This window comes from Panthera leo, chromosome B1 (genome assembly GCF_018350215.1).
Source record: "Panthera leo isolate Ple1 chromosome B1, P.leo_Ple1_pat1.1, whole genome shotgun sequence".
Classification (NCBI taxonomy): Eukaryota; Metazoa; Chordata; class Mammalia; order Carnivora; family Felidae; genus Panthera; species Panthera leo.
The window spans coordinates 136,247,496-136,263,831 of record NC_056682.1 but is presented as its reverse complement, the minus strand read 5'-3'; the positions used below and the strand labels follow the sequence as shown (position 1 = coordinate 136,263,831).

The 16,336-nt window shown below is 39.0% G+C and overlaps 1 long non-coding RNA gene across 1 annotated transcript in view; it reads left to right on the top strand.

Moving 5' to 3' along the window:
* The first annotated feature begins 212 nt into the window (after positions 1-212).
* LOC122218080 overlaps positions 213-16,336 on the top strand; it is a 67,388-nt gene continuing 51,264 nt past the window's right edge. Inside the window, exons 1-2 of the long non-coding RNA XR_006201849.1 lie at positions 213-273; positions 2,297-2,399. This is a non-coding gene — a long non-coding RNA (uncharacterized LOC122218080). The remainder of the gene's footprint in view (positions 274-2,296; positions 2,400-16,336) is intronic.

Genomic DNA, 16,336 nt, shown 5'->3' with positions numbered 1-16,336 from the left:
AATTTACTGTCAAATTGGTTTCCATACAACACCCAGTGCTCATCCCAAAAGGTGCCCTCCTCAATACCCATCACCCACCCTGCCCTCCCTCCCACCCCCCATCAACCCTCAGTTTGTTCTCAGTTTTTAACAGTCTCTAACTGAGAGAGAGGTTTCTACTGGCTTCCTCAACCTACTTATGTGGGTTCTGGTAAATCTCTGGTTTCCCTCACCAGGTATGTTCACTCAAGTGAATCTAAAGAGCCGGTCACTAGTTCCTGAGATCTCCCGGAGGTAAAAACAAACAAACAAACAAACAAACAAACAACAACAAAAACCTTGTCTGCAAAATATTCTGTATTTCCTGAATGTTGAAAACCTATGAAATGGACATATCTGATTGAATATTATGGTCAAAACATGTTTATGGAAATAATCCAAGGCTCTGTAGGAGAGGAGCAGACTGTGGTATGCTGGATATGGGTTTTCTCTAAATTTTTGGCCTCCTCAACAGGGGTAGAGGTAGGGTGTAGAAATGTGGGTCTTCAGACCTTTGACTATCTGTTGGGTCATTTCTAGTTCATCTTGATCGTGTCCTCAAAGTTGACTTCAATATATACTTAACTTATGAAAAGCTGTTTCTTTGAGAGGTAGGTCTGTTGTTCACTCTCGAGGAGTCATTATGGGATTCCAGCTTCCCTAAAGGAACACTCAGTCATTAAGGGAAAATAGATTTCACTTCCATGATGCACACATATAGTATATACTCATACATACCCACATTTATACACACATTTGTGCTTGCAGATAATATCCATACACATATGTGTGTATGTATTTCCATGGATTTTAGGAAAGATGTTTCAGGAATGTTACATTTTAGGAATAATACATCATTGCTTGTCATGTTTTTTCTCTGGATGAATGATGCTTTATTTTCTTAATGTGATCATCACGGCCTAGCTCAGTAATGGGCTGCAGACAGAAGCCAGGCTTCCTTCTAAGACTTAAGTCACATGTTTTATTCAAAAAGAAGTCTTACACTATGCAAAAAGACTTCTGAGGTAAAGTCTGGTTAGAAAGAAAACCTAGAAGGGAAGAAATGGGAAGCTCTCATTTTAGCAAGGCACCATCTGGCCTTCAATTTTCTTAAGTATCCTGACTGCTGGTCACTCTACCATGAGTCTTACACTTTTGCCATTTCACTTTGGTGTCAAATTTAAGCCCGTAAAGCCCTTATTAAATGATACAAGGTTGAAGGCAAGTGAGCCATCCTAAGTGATTAGTTTCCTGGGGTGGCTGTGACAAATTACCATAAATTAGGGGTTCTAAAACAACAACAATTCATTGTCTCTAGAGAATAGAAGTCTGAAATCAAGGTGTGAGCATGGCCATACTCTTTCTGAAGACTCTAGAGGAGAATATGTTCCATGCTTTCTGTTAGCTTCTGGTGTTGCCGCACAATTCTTGGTGTTTCTTGCTTTCTAGATACATCACTCCAGTCTTAGCCTCAGTCATCACATGGTGTTCTCTCTCTCTTTTGTTTGTTTGTTTGTTTATCTATTTTTATGTTTTCTCCTCTTCTTTTAAGGACACCAGTCATATGTGATTGAGGGCTCTCTCCACTCCAGTATAACTTCATCTTAATTAATTACATCTTCAATAAACTTATTTCCAAATAAGATCACAATCTGAGGTTCTAGGAAAGGCATGAATTTGTCGGGGGGAGGGGATGCCATCTAATCCCGTACCCGAGAGTATTGTGTATTCACTGAAATACTCCTTAATGCTTCAAGTTAACATATTAACTCATTGCTGCTTAGAAGAAAGATAGACAAGGTGAGTGTTGGGGCACAGGCAAAGACAGGGAAATAGAAAATGTTCAGAACAGTAATGTTCAGTGCAGCAGCCACTAGCCCCCTGTGGCTACTTAAATTTGAAGGAATTAAAATGAAATAAAATTAAAAATTCATTGTTTCAGTATTACTCAGTAGTCAAATGTGGGTAATGACTGGTCTATTGGATAGCGCAGAAATAGAACATTTCCAGCCTTGCCCGATGTTCTTTTGGACAGTACTGGTCTAGAACACATCATGAGTAGGAGCTATGGTGAAGGTTCTTAGGAAAGGTAAAGATGGGAGAAAGGGAAATGGAATAATGTTGCAGCAGGCAAGGGAAGGAAAAGGGAAAGGGAAGGTGAAGGCAAATAATATTACATATTATTATTTTATATTATTATAATATTATAGGTCTGCCTGGCAAAACACAACCATTGGATGTGGCGCTCATCTCTTGACCCCTATATTTTGCCTTGCAGAGAGCAGGTACTCACAAAATATTTGTTGAACCATTAAAGGAAAAGATGAATGCTTTAATCAGGATGGGATGTTGTTGACACTGGCAGTGCTGCTGACAGAAAGGTATGATTTCCATGAAAATTTCTGGGAGACAGTGCTTTGAGTATTAGCAAATCTCCACACAATGACCTTCACTTGAAGTCAGAAGACACTTGCTTCTCACGCCTTGCTCCTGTACTAGCACCATCTGCACTCTGCCCCTAGTTATTTGGTTCTCCAGGAGCATAAACAGCTGCCTTCTCTCTCTTTCAAGGAAGCACAGGAGCATGATATTACTTGTGCCCTTTGCACTTGTGCTGGTTCAGCAATTTCCCTGTCGACTGCCATTACGGTGCCCTAATACAAAGCCACCAACCACTACTGTGCATGCCCAAAGCCCTGTGGCAAATCCCTTCCTGACAACTTTTCCTCTCGCTGCAATATGGGAAGAACAAATTACAATTGGGTTTGAAAGGGATGGGTAACTTACCTGGTCTCGGGGGCTTTGACAGCCTCCTGTTGCAGTGCCCACTGACTGGAGGGCTGACACAGCTCATTTCCCAAGCTTGGATTTACTGTGATCCCTTGTCACAGCTCTGTGATGAGGGAGGAGGAAAGGGAATTTTTATCAGTGCAATGAATCCTTGTCGTAGCTCCCTGTAGTGACCCTCCCCCACATACACACAAGCACACATATAGACACACAGAGTCACATGTGTTGATCCATCCCTAACTATTGTCATCAATGAAGACAATAGTTTTTCTATACATCCCAGAGCAAATTTGGAGGATCTCCCCCTAAGCTCCCCTATTTATTCCTTTTAACTCAATTTTGATAGTATTTTAGACACAAAGTGGAAGGAGCTCTTCTATTCAACACCATGACAGAGCATGTGATAGGGGAAGCCAATGGGCATATTGTAAACAAATAAGTCCCAAGGATGTTGTCTTCTGAAAGTGTGTTGGGCTGTACATTTTTATTATTTGGCTGCAAGGGACTGCTATTGAATCATATGGTGAAAACACTGAATAATAAGTAACATTGCATATTTATCAATCTGCCTGTCCGAATTCCAAAAGGTAACAAAAGACTTCTCATTTTCACTTTTGGATAATAAAACAAATTCTACAAAATAAATTCAAAAAATTCCAAATTACATTGACTAACAAGAGATTAATGGTTACCTGGGGTTAGAGGTGAAGTTGGGGTTCGGACTGGCTGCAGAGGGGCAGCACGAAAGGTAAGGGAACTATTCTGTGCCTTGATTGTGGTGGTGGTATATGTAATTACCAAAAGTCATTAAACTATAGACTTAGTGTGAATGATTTCATTATATATGAATATCTCAATTAAAAGTTAATATAGGGGGCATCCAAATTGGCCGGGAGGAGGTCAAATTTTCACTCTCTGCAGATGACATGATACTCTATATGGAAAACCCAAAAGATTCCACCAAAAAACTGCTGGAATTGACTCATGAATTCAGCAAAGTTGCAGGATATAAAATCAATGCACAGAAATCGGTTGCATTCCTATATACCAACAATGAAGCAACAGAAAGAGAAATCAAGGAATCGATCCCATTTACAGTTGCACCAAAAACCATAAAATACCCAGGAATAAATCTAACCAAAGAGGTGAAAAATCTATACACTGAAAACTATAGAAAGCTTATGAAAGAAATTGAAGAAGACAGCAAAAAATGGAAAAAGATTCCATGCTCCTGGATAGGATGAACAAATATTGTTAAAATGCCAATGCTACCCAAAGCAATCTACATATTCAATGCAATCCCTATCAAAATAACACCAGCATTCTTCACAGAGCTAGAACAAACAATCCCAAACCTTGTATGGAACCAGAAAAGACCCCGAATAGCCAAAGCAATCTTGAAAAAGAAAACCAAAGCAGGAGGCATCACAATCCCGGACTTCAAGCTATATTACAAAGCTGTAGTCATCAAGACAGTGTGGTACTGGCACAAGAACAGACACTCAAATCAATGGAACAGAATAGAAAACCCAGAAATGGACCCACAAACGTATGGCCAACTAACCATTGACACAGCAGGAAAGAATATCCAATGGAATAAAGACAGTCTCTTCAGCAAGTGATTCTGGGAAAACTGGACAGCAACATGCAGAAGAATGAACCTGGACCACTTTCTTACACCACACACAAAAATAAATTCAAAATGGATGAAAGACGTAAATGTAAGACAAGAAGCCATCAAAATCCTCGAGGAGAAAGCAGGTAAAAACCTCTTTGATCTTGGCTGCAGCAACTTCTTACTCAACACATCTCCAGAGGCAAGGGAAACAAAAGCAAAAATGAACTATTGGGACCTCATCAAAATAAAAAGCTTCTGCATAGTGAAGGAAACAATCAGCAAAACTAGAAGGCAACTGACAGAATGGGAGAAGATATTTGCAAATGACATATCAGATAAAGGGTTAGTATCCAAAATCTATAAAGAACTTATCAAACTCAACATCCAAAAAACAAATAACCCAGTGAAGAAATGGGCCAAAGACATGAAAAGACACTTCTCCAAAGAAGACATCCAGATGGCTAACAGACACATGAAAAAATGCTCAACATCACTCATCATCAGGGAAATACAAATCAAAACCATAATGAGATACCACTTTACACCTGTGAGAATGGCTAACATTAACAACTCAGGCAACAACAGATGTTGGTGAGGATGCTTTTTTGCACTGCTGGTGGGAATGCAAACTGGTGCAGCCACTCTGGAAAACAGTATGGAGGTTCCTCACGAAACTAAAAATAGAACAACCCTACCACCCAGCAATTGCACTACTAGGCATTTATCCAAGAGTTACAGGTATGCTGTTTTGAAGGGACACATGCACCTCCATGTTTATAGCAGCACTATCAACAATAGCCAAGGTCTGGAAAAGCCCAAATGTCCATTGATGGATGAATGGATAAAGAAGATGTGGTATGGTATATACAATGGAGTATTACTCGGCAATCAAAAAGAATGAAATCTTGCCATTTGCAACTATGTGTATGGAACTGGAGGGTATTATGCTAAGTGAAATTAGTCAGTCAGAGAAAGACAAAAATCATATGACTTCACTCATATGAGGACTTTAAGAGACAAAACAGATGAATGTAATGGAAGGGAAACAATATAAAAACAGGGAGAGGGACAAAACAGAAGAGACTCATAAATATGGAAAACAAACTGAGGGTTACAGGAGGGGTTGTGGGAGGGGGGATGGGCTAAATGGGTAAGGGGCCCTAAGGAATCTACTCCTGAAATCATTGTTGCACTATATGCTAATTTGGATGTAAATTAAAAAAAAAATAAAACAAGTTAATAAAAAAAAGTTAATATAGGGACACCTGGGTGGCTCAGTCAGTTGAGTGTCCGACTTTGGCTTAGGTCATGATCTCACAGTTCATGAGTTCAAGCCCTGCATTGGGCCCTCCACTCTCAGTGAGGAGCCCACTTCAAATCCTATATGTCCCTCTCTCTCTACCCCTTCCTGCTCACTCTCTCTCAAAAATAAACATTAAAATTGTTAAAAAGTTAATACAAAAATTCAAAAATTTTAATTGTAGTTAAGAATTTGCCATATCTAGAATGAGTTAAAGAATGAAGATTTTGGAAAACTGATTACCATAGGGGACATTTTTTAAAAAGCTATAAGTACACGAGAGCTTTCCTTATGAAATATTGTTTAGGTGAAACGTACCATACACAGATGGTAGAATGATTAGTCTTTTATGGGTACTCAGAAATCTACCCTCCTCAGGTCCTTTGCAGTTAGGTAGGGCCTTGTAGCTGGTTCACTTCAGTGAATTGGTGGCAGAATTGACATGTGCACAGGAAAAAGTCCTCTGCACGACTGTCTGGCTCTCTTGCTTTCTGCCTCAGAAATACAGGAAGCCACATGTTGAGATGGCAATGTCACAAGAAGATGGAGCCACTCTCATCCGGGGACACTCTATGACTGCTTAGGATGTAGTTTACCAAACTGCCTTAGACATGTAGCACAAGCAAAATAATGAACTTCTGTTGTGTTACTCTAATGAGATTGGGGGAGTTACTTGTTACTATAGTATGACATAGCTTGTGCTGACTAATACAATATGTTGCCATGATTTCAAAATCTTCAGAGTTTAATGGCCATGGATCCGTTAAAGTTTGCCTCCCTGGAGAGTATGGATTTTGATAAACACACTATTCTAGTAGGCATGGTTGATAAAAGAGGAATTCAGGTGATAAATTTCTTCTTGGTAATTCATACTTTAGAAGAGAGAGACTGGGCAACAGTAACCTGAATAGTCATTCCTGCTATGTTCTTACTATCCAGGGGTTCTGGGACATTATGAGATTACATACTGATGCCTTCACCAGAGGCAGAATTCACTTGAAGATCTTTGAATTCTAGATTAAAATATAAAACTCTGAGTGCTCCCTTAATAACACAGAACATATAAGACAGAGGAGAGAATTTATCCACTGACTTGAATCCTAGGGTTCAAGTTGAAGCCTGTTAGTTTGTCCCTTTCTTGCCATCTGTGTGTTCTGTGAGTCTTACCTTTATCCCTACTTTGTTGCCTTTTACCATTTTACATTATATCTTTAACAGACAGGGTCCAATTTCTTTAAAAAAATGAATTCTTGGCCCTATTGATATCATTTCCTGATAGTTTACTCTAGAATTTCTGTGTCAGCTGGTGAAATCTCTTTTGTACTGTTAAAATGGACATTACTATCAGCAAATATTCAGATGTTTTAAAAGAATTTATTTTGGAAGAGGCACTGGACATGTGGGAATGTAACTAAAGAACCAGTTTGGCAAATCACTAGGAGAAGTAACTCACAGTAGACCCAGTAAAAGAGTGTATTTACCAGAGGGACATTGAGAGTATATAGTGGATTCCCTTGCAATAGAAGAATGGAAAAGGATAAAAAGTCAGAGGCAATCAAGTGGAGAAAAATACTTTTATAATAAGTGAAAAGACAGTTTTATAGGTTCATGCTCATAAAAAAACATACTATGTAGCAGTAATCGTTCTATTTTTGCCTCACAAAGAGAGGCAGGAAAAGAGATGGAGGAGAAATTGTTTTTCTTTTTCACAAAATCCCTTTCCATTATGGGTGAGATATGGAATATAGCATGATTAAGAAAGCCCATGGCATGGGGTGCCTGGGTGGCGCAGTCGGTTAGGCGTCCGACTTCAGCTCAGGTCACGATCTCACGGTCCGTGAGTTCGAGCCCCGCGTCGGGCTCTGGGCTGATGGCTCAGGGCCTGGAGCCTGCTTCCGATTCTGTGTCTCCCTCTCTCTCTGCCCCTCCCCCGTTCATGCTCTGTCTCTCTGTATCTCAAAAATAAATAAATGTTAAAAAAAAAAATTAAAAAGAAAAAAAAAAAAAAAGAAAGCCCATGGCAATTAAAACTTCATCCTGCTGAAAAGTTAAAGCCATTTTCTGGAACAGGAAAAAGACTTAGAAGACAGGAAGTGATGCGGTAATCTTTCCTTCTACCCCCTCCCCCATGAGAGATACCCAGGGCATTGCAGTATATGTGCATTTACTTCTATATTCTTTCTTCTCATGAAGGATCTTGAAATAAGGAATTGGAATGCATTAGAATTCATAGTCCTCTGGGGCTCTTGCTTTAACTCGTTCTTCTGGTGTCACTCCCTATTGGAGTGGTCACATTATGCTAAGTCTCACTGAAACACATTTACAGCAATCATTGAGTTAGAATTTCTCTCTTGGTGCTTGAACATCATGTTATTAATATTGCCTACCACCCAGGAAAAGCAAATTGTAAATACTTACAGATTAGTCTAAAGTTGTACGGATCTCAAGTACAATATACTCAAGGGTGAGTGAATCGAGCATTGGTTGGGAGAACAAGGAGGGTGGTCACTGTAGGCTCTTCCTCAAAGTTGAGCCAGGAGTTTGTTTTTTGTTAAATCTATAATTTGTACAACAAAGAAAAAAATTAAGAAAATCATTAGGGCCTGTGTTGTGAACAGTAGGTAAAGATCTACAGTGTTTAAGAGGCAGGGGGTGGGAGTGGAGAGGTGGGGAGGCGGAGCAGAGGGTGCTGGAAGGCCTCCCTCCAGCAGTATAAGAATATAGGCTACAGCAGACAAACGAAAACCAAAAGCTAATTTTCAATATTTTATTGTAATTTGGGAGTGAGATCTTGGAGGGTTTCAAGGTAAGAAAAAAGGGATTTGGGATAAATACAAGTAATTAATAATCTAAGCTTAAAAAAATAATTGATGTATTTGAAACTATACTATCTTTACCATCTTAGTTGAGTACATTTAGCAAAAGTTATAAAGGGGTTTCTAGGTTTACATTGCTAAATTAATTAAACAAAGAGGCCATTAGACTGAGGTGGCTTTTTTTGTTTTTTGTTTTTAATTTTTTTTTAACATTTATTTATTTTTGAGAGAGGGAGAGAGAGAGTGTGTGCAGGGAAGGGGCAGAGAGAGAGAGGGAGAATCTGAAGCAGGCTCCAGGCTCTGAGCTGTCAGCACAGAGCCCATTGTGGGGCTCGAACCCACAAACCGTAAGATCATGACCTGAGCCGAAGTCAGAGGCTTAACTGACTGAGCCACTCAGGCGCCCCTAGACTGAGGTAGCTTTAATGCCTTAGCAGTCTACATAACCAAGCCAAAACCAAAGCCTCCAAATGCCTCAAAGTTAAGAAATTGAAACCTAAGTACAGCCAATCACAAATAGCCAACTCGGCTTTCCCAAATATTTATGCAACCACTTAGGCTATAGTCAATCAAATAATTTCCATGCTTAACTCCCATCTCTTCTCTATAAAAGTCTTGTTCCCAGCTCCTGTTGGTGGAACACTGCCAACCGGTTCCCATTTGGTGCTGCCTGATTCAAATTGATTTTTGCTCAGATAAACTCTTACAATTTTTAATATGCCTCAGTTTATCTTTCAACAACTTATAGCCTCAGTTCCTCAGTCTGATTTCTGTAAGCAAGTCTTTATTTGATCAATTGAATTCTTCCAACAAGAGCTTCTCCTAACCTTTGTGTTGTGGGGAAAAACACTCATTTTCCCTAAGGTTTCCCATAGAGTAAAGTACGTGTTTTTGTTTTTGTTTTATAAATACTTAGTTTTTTATTTTTGAGAGAGACAGAGTGTGAGCCGGGGAAGGGCAGAGAGAGAGGGAAACAGAGAATCTGAAGCAGGCTCCGTGCTGCCAGTGCAGAGCCCGATGTGGGGCTGGATCTCACAAACCGTGAGATCACGGCCTGAGCCAAAGTTGGATTCTTAACCAACTGAGCCACCCAGGTGCCCCTTTTAGGGTTTTACTTTTAATCACTGTGAAGAAACAGAGGTACAAAAATAACAAACATGGACAAAACACGGCATCCTTAAATCTTTATATATCTTTATCTTTAAATCTTATAAAATCTTCCTAGCACTGGTTCCCGGTCTACAGTCCTACACTTGATTTCTTTGCTGTAATTGCAGAAGCATCTGGTGTTGGAAGCCTCTTGATGGTCTACAAAATCTGCCTGTCTAGGTTGAATGTCAGTTGTAGCCCTAGCGAGGTGTGGGTTGGTACCACTCCAGAGCCATTTCGGTCCCTTTCAGGATCTGCATCCCAGTTTTCCTACCCACTCAGTTCATCTGCTCTGCTCTGTGATAAAGGCCCTTGTGGGCTTGGCTTCTAATGTTCTCAGCTATTCTTGCAGCCCGTGTTAATGCCTCCTTGCTCCTCTGCGGGATTTCATTAGCTGAGAGCTGAGAAAAGCCCTTGTTCTTTTGCATGTCTCTCTTTAGAAGTTCTTCTCCTATGTTTCAGACCATCCTACACTGATCCAGACTTTTTTTTTTTCTTTTTGTCTTTTTTGCTAAGCTTCCATAGCATCCTTTTCTTTGGCCTGACCAACTGGCCATCACCACAGCATAATGTATTGGCTAGGTAGTATAAACCAAGCATAGGGCTAGGCATTTTACATCAGTTAAAATGTCCTTTTGATTTTGTTAGCTGTATATCCAGCAGCTTGTTGGTAACGCTAATGGTACCCTTAATATAAGCAGACTTTCCCCATCTATTATTCCAGGCAAACATCTGAGCATCGTCTTTGGTTGGCTGTATCATCCTAAAATCAGTTTTATAGGCTTTGTGCTTGCCTTCTATTTTCTCATTTTCATAATGCTTGCAGATTTGTCCCTTTCCTCATTCAAAAAGCTCACACATTTCCTAGACTTTTCAATGAGTTTTGGTTCTTAATTCAAGGGAAACCACCAGTTTATAGGTGCCTCAGAGAAATGCCCTGAAGCCACTGAATTGACTTAACTCAGTGGTTCTCAAATTTCAGTGTGCATGGGAATCATTTGGAGAATTTTTATTACAAATGCTGATTCTTGGGCTCTACCCTGGTTAATTTTATAATTAAAGACATGAGGGGTTAGGCCTAAGAATTTCTTTAATTATCATCCCAGTGATTTTCATGTAGGTGATATGTTCTTAGGAAACTGATTTGACCTTCTTGGTTCTGGCTCTCACTTCTGTCCACTACCTTGGGTTCTCTAGTGATCACTGCTTCTGGTGTCCTCATTCAGTCCTATTAGACATATTATATTTATACAAGCCAGTGCAAAAGCATACGGACTACTCTAGGTATAATTTCCATCAAAGAATAGAAGACTTTCCCTTCTCCTCACAGATATTTTTAAATGCATACTCAAATAAAGTGAGTAAAGTATCTGGAAAGGCAATAAATTTTTTAAAGATTTGCAAGGTAATGTTCAAGTCAAAAATATTATTTTATTTATATTAAAATACTGAATGTTCACCCATTAAGATTATTCAACTATACACATTATGTAATTCACATACACAAAAAAGTATGGAGAACAATATAAAATAGACACATGGGAGCTCACACCTCTGTATTAACATTTTACCACATTAAAAAAACTTTACTGTCCATCTTTTAAAACATTTGCTACATATGTCTTATCTTTAAACAATAAATAGTATTGCTTTGAGCATTTTAAAATTTTACATAAATGTTATGTACTGTATGTATACCTTTGTAGATTTTTAAAAATCAACACTGGTTTTGATATTCATGTTGCTTCATGTAAACCTAATTAAGTTTTTTCAACTTCTTTTTTTTATTTAAAAAAATTTTTATAATGTTTTTATTTATTATTGAGAGACAGAGCATGAGCATGGGAGGGGCAGAGAGAGGGGGAGACACAGAATCTGAAGCAGGGCCCAGGCTCTGAGCTGTCAGCACAGAGCCCAACGTGGGGCTTCAACTCACAAACTGTGAGATCATGACCTGAGCCGAAGTTGGACGCTCAACTGATTGAGCCACCCACGTGCCCCAAGTTATTTCAACTTCTGAAGAGTATTCTCTTTTATACATCACTATTTATCATTCTCTTACTGATGATTATTAGGTACTGTTTTTGTTTTGTTTTGTTTTGTTTTGTTTTGTTTTAGCTAAAATGTTGTTGAGTCACACAGGTGTGTTAGAGTTTCTTTAGGTCATAGCACCTAGATGTGACATTGCTATAATAGAAACTTGTGCATTTGTAATTTTAAAATTGTACATTTAAAATAAGAGCTGAGGGTCATAATCAATCTAAATTTTTTAATTATTATTTTATTAAAATTTACTCTGAAACCACCAATGCTTTGATAATCTTTATTCCATCTACATTTCAGTCTGTGCAGAAAACTCAGTTATAATCAATGAATGGGTGCACGTATTATTTTATTTTATTTTTTTACTTAACATAATTGCATATAAATATCTCACCTGTTTGACACAATAAATGCTTACTTAATGACTCCCATGAGCAAGTGTAACTCCAGAGAACAGAGAGCAAGATCCTGGCCTTCTTGGATCTTTTATTACCGCCACATAATCACATAGGCGATAATTTTATCATTTAAACAGCAATTAATATTACACAATATCGACATGCTATGATTTACTTATCGAATCCCTCAGGAATTGTGTTTATTTCAGAAATGAGTACCTACATGACACCTATGTTAGAAATAAGGACTGAATTTGACCAAGGTGATATTATCATGGGGAGTGTATGTCTGAAACGTTCAGAGTGACTTAAAACAGGCCATATTTATTTACCCTATTATCATTAACAGCAGTCCATGCTCCCCCTTTTCTCCTCATTCACTTCCTGTAACTCAGCCTAGAGCCCAGGTTGTTAGAGTGGTAACAGATCTGGACTTTGGAATGGGTTTGTGTACAGGCTCCTTGGCTTGTGAGATACATGAACTTGGAAAATTGGTGTCTCAGCTTTCTCTTCTGTAAAATGGGGGTAATAAGACATTCAGTCAATACTTGGAAAAATCCTTCAATAAGAAAGCAAGAGTTTGCTCTGGTTAAGCAGTAAAGCTCTGGTTGTCAAAAGTCCGGTTTCGTTTCCTAAAGCAAGTTACTTGAGGGATATGTTGGGAGACTGAAAAATAAGGCAAAACAAGATAACTTTGTTTTCTTTGCAAGGAGTCTGGGGTCCATCAGTCTGCATCTAGTTTAGAGTCTGTGACTCACTGCATGGAAGCTGTTCACCAGAGGTTCCCTCTATCATATGTCTGCCTGGAGCTCTGATTTCTGCGACTTCAGGAAAAGAAACAGCCTGGCAGGTACCTGCATGCGCGTGCACACACACAAGCACACGCACCACACACAGATGCATACAGGAGAGAGGCAAAGATGGTCAAAGAAGGAAGCTAACTCAAAAAGTTATTTTTAATGAGAACAAATTCATCCATTTGAGTATTTTACCTAACAGTATAGCAGGTTGTTTCTAAAATGTGAAAATTAATCAGTTAGGTCTTTAGGCTGTTCTCCCTACATATAAATACAACGGTCATACACCCAAGCCAAATAATCTGAAAGTGTAAGAAAGTATAAAGTAGGGGCACCTGGGTGGCTCAGTCGGTTGGGCATCTGGCTTCGGCTCAGGTCATGATCTCACAGTCTGTGGGTTTGAGCCCCGCGTCAGGCTCTGTGCCGACAGCTCAGAGCCTGGGGCCTGCTTCAGATTCTGTGTCTCCCTCTCTCTCTGCCCCTTACCTGCTCACACTCTGTCTCTCTCTCAAAATAAAATAAAAACATAAAATTTTTTTAAATTAAATAAAAAAGAAAGTATAAGGTAACAACCGATCTTAATAGAACCAGTTTCCAGCTAACTTGTTTAGAAAATGTTCATTATTATCCATTGCCTCCTTTCCCCCTCTTCTTCCTTCCTCCCCTTTTCTCATTTTTATTCTTCTGTACCAGAATAACTGTTAGCCACAGGGAAAATGAACTAATATAAAATACGCCTCTGCATCTATTTCTCCAAATTGCTGTTTAAGTTCAGTTCAGACATGAATCAAAAAGTGCTAGCAGTGAGTTAAGGAGTGCATTCTGTATGCAGTGGGCTCATATGAAGTCACTGACTAATATAATTAAAAGCCTGAGTTAATTGCATTACTTTCCATTAGCTTTCATTGTATACCTACCTTCCAAGGACCTGACTACCCATGCCCATGGGGCTCTGGTCCCACGTTTATCCAAGTGAGATGGCTGCTTTCAAAACGAAACCTTTCATCAATCCCCTATTAATTAGCTAAATGCCGCATCAGATTATGCATTCATGCCTGCCAGCCAGGCGGTAGCATCAGGAGAGCAGAGCTCGCGGTCCTCTTGGCTCATCCTCCAGCCTGGTCATTGGTATTCCAGGACAAGTCAGCTTACTGTAATTTGAAATTGGTCTGCCGTCCCATTAGGAATCTGCCCGATCAATACCAAGTGAATTAGAGTTTCAGTGATCTGATTAACTCCCCATTATTTTCTACCCTGGCTGATTTAGAATGCATGATGAGACAATATTCCAGTTTCTTTGCTTTATCCCAGTTTAAGTGAAATATAGACATCTAAGGAAGCAGTGCCTGTGCATTTGATTTGGCTCGGCTGTAATAAAGTCAAACACCATGAGTATCTCCCTCATCAAGACAGTCTTAAGTGACTGAGGGCTGCTTCTTGCACACCAAGGAGCCGTGAATGGCAAGGGGGAGAAGTAGGTGGGGAGCACTCGCTGCTCATCTCTCTTCGTTTTGGCTCTATCTTCTGAATGGGCACCTGTAAGGCATTTAGCGGGGTGGTTTAGTTATTTGTCAGATGATCAACATTAGTAGCTTTGTGACTGAAGCTGTGGGTCATGTGGTTGGAAGGCAGACTATAATTCTCTCACAAAGGCACAAGAGGTTCACGACAATAGAGTAACTAAATGTTGTATCTTGATGACTGAAAACAAGCATTGCAGCCAGTCAGTCGGGCTGGGGCTAAGTGCTGCTCTTGGCGAAAATTCTTGGTGTCCTTCGGGAGTGAATTTGACTTCCTGTGCAGGAAGACTGTTTTCATGCCCCAGCCTAGGGCTTCAGAGAAATCTGACTGCACCTCAGTGAGTCACTGTGTATCTCCAAGAGGCTCAAAATTCAAGCTAGTAGAAAACACAAGATCTGAAACAGTTCAAGCAATGGTACCACACCCTTTAAAAATGCAGTTGTATTATTTCCTCAAGTGTTTGAATTGGGTTGGCCAAGCATCGTCTGGTAGGAGTTCTTAAATTATTATTTTAAGTGTGAGATTCATAATGGGCTTATCAATTGCTTTCATGTTGCCCCAAAGCTTTAAAACATAAAAGCATTATATTTTTCAAATAGATCTGAGCTATTGTAATGTAGCACAATCTTTTTTCATTGGTGATCCAAAAAAGATTCAGCATAGCTTATATCTGATCATAAATAATAAGTCATTAATATGGCTTACATTAAGTACCATCCCACTTTCCTCTTAGGAATTACTTAGCAATTTAGAACATTCTGTGTGGGGTGGGTGAACACATTTGACTAGAGATGATACAATATGATCTGTTAGCCAGTTTTGTAAACACCTGGATTGGAAATACAGATATAGGAGTGGAATAACTTGGCACTGACAAATGCAAGCTTGACGAGAGGTCTGATCAGCTTAACGTCTTATGCACTTCATTGTTATTCTCCACTATTGATTATTACTCAACTGAACATTTCTGAATATCTTTTGTGTTTTGTCTCCCAGTTACGGTTCATGCAAGCTAATTAGAGAAAAAATTATAATGGAGATTTGCAAAGAAAAATAAAATTTGAAACCTCATAGATCAAAACAACGTAATTATTCCTCCTGGGTTTGAATCCTGCCATTTACAGATAGGTTACTCAATTTGCCTCTGTAAGCCAAGGTTTTTTACATCTACAAAATGGAAATAAGTTTGTAAACATTATGGGATAGTTTTGTGGATTCAATTCGGTAATATATGTAAAGTATTCAGTGCATAATGAATGCCCAAAGTTGTTACCTTTCTTTTCTTTTCCCTCCCATGTTTAAAGAAACTGTGAGAACATTTTTCATGTCAATCTCTACTTTAGAATGTTCCGTTTTAAAATCTTAAATTAAAAAGAAAACAGAGTCTCAGGATAAATGAGTTGTGTCAGATATTTTTTATGCATATGATTTAAATGGGAAATTACTGGGATATTGCCAGTCCTCTGAAATATCTCAAATTTCTCACCTGGGAAAAATTGAAGTTACATAAAGAAATGATTCAAACTGTGTCTAAAAGTGGAATGACCAACAGCTCTAATTGATTCTTAACACAAAGCCAAATCAGCCTCTCTGGTAGAGGCAAATGCCTGAAGCAGGGCTCACAGGCTACAGCTGGATTGTTTTTGGGTATTTCTGATCATCACCATCTTTATCAGTCCCTATCCTCTGACTTTTTTTCTGACAATAGACCTGGTCCCCTCCATGGTTTTGATTCTGCATTTCTCTTCACAGATTGAAGTCAAGATTTCCATTGTGTTTCTGGTCGGTTAAAAGTCTCAGGCTTTTATCACATCTACTTCTGTTCTTTTTTGGTGGTTGATTATTTCGTAGCATGTAAAATGTAACATTTATTTTCCCCAAATAGA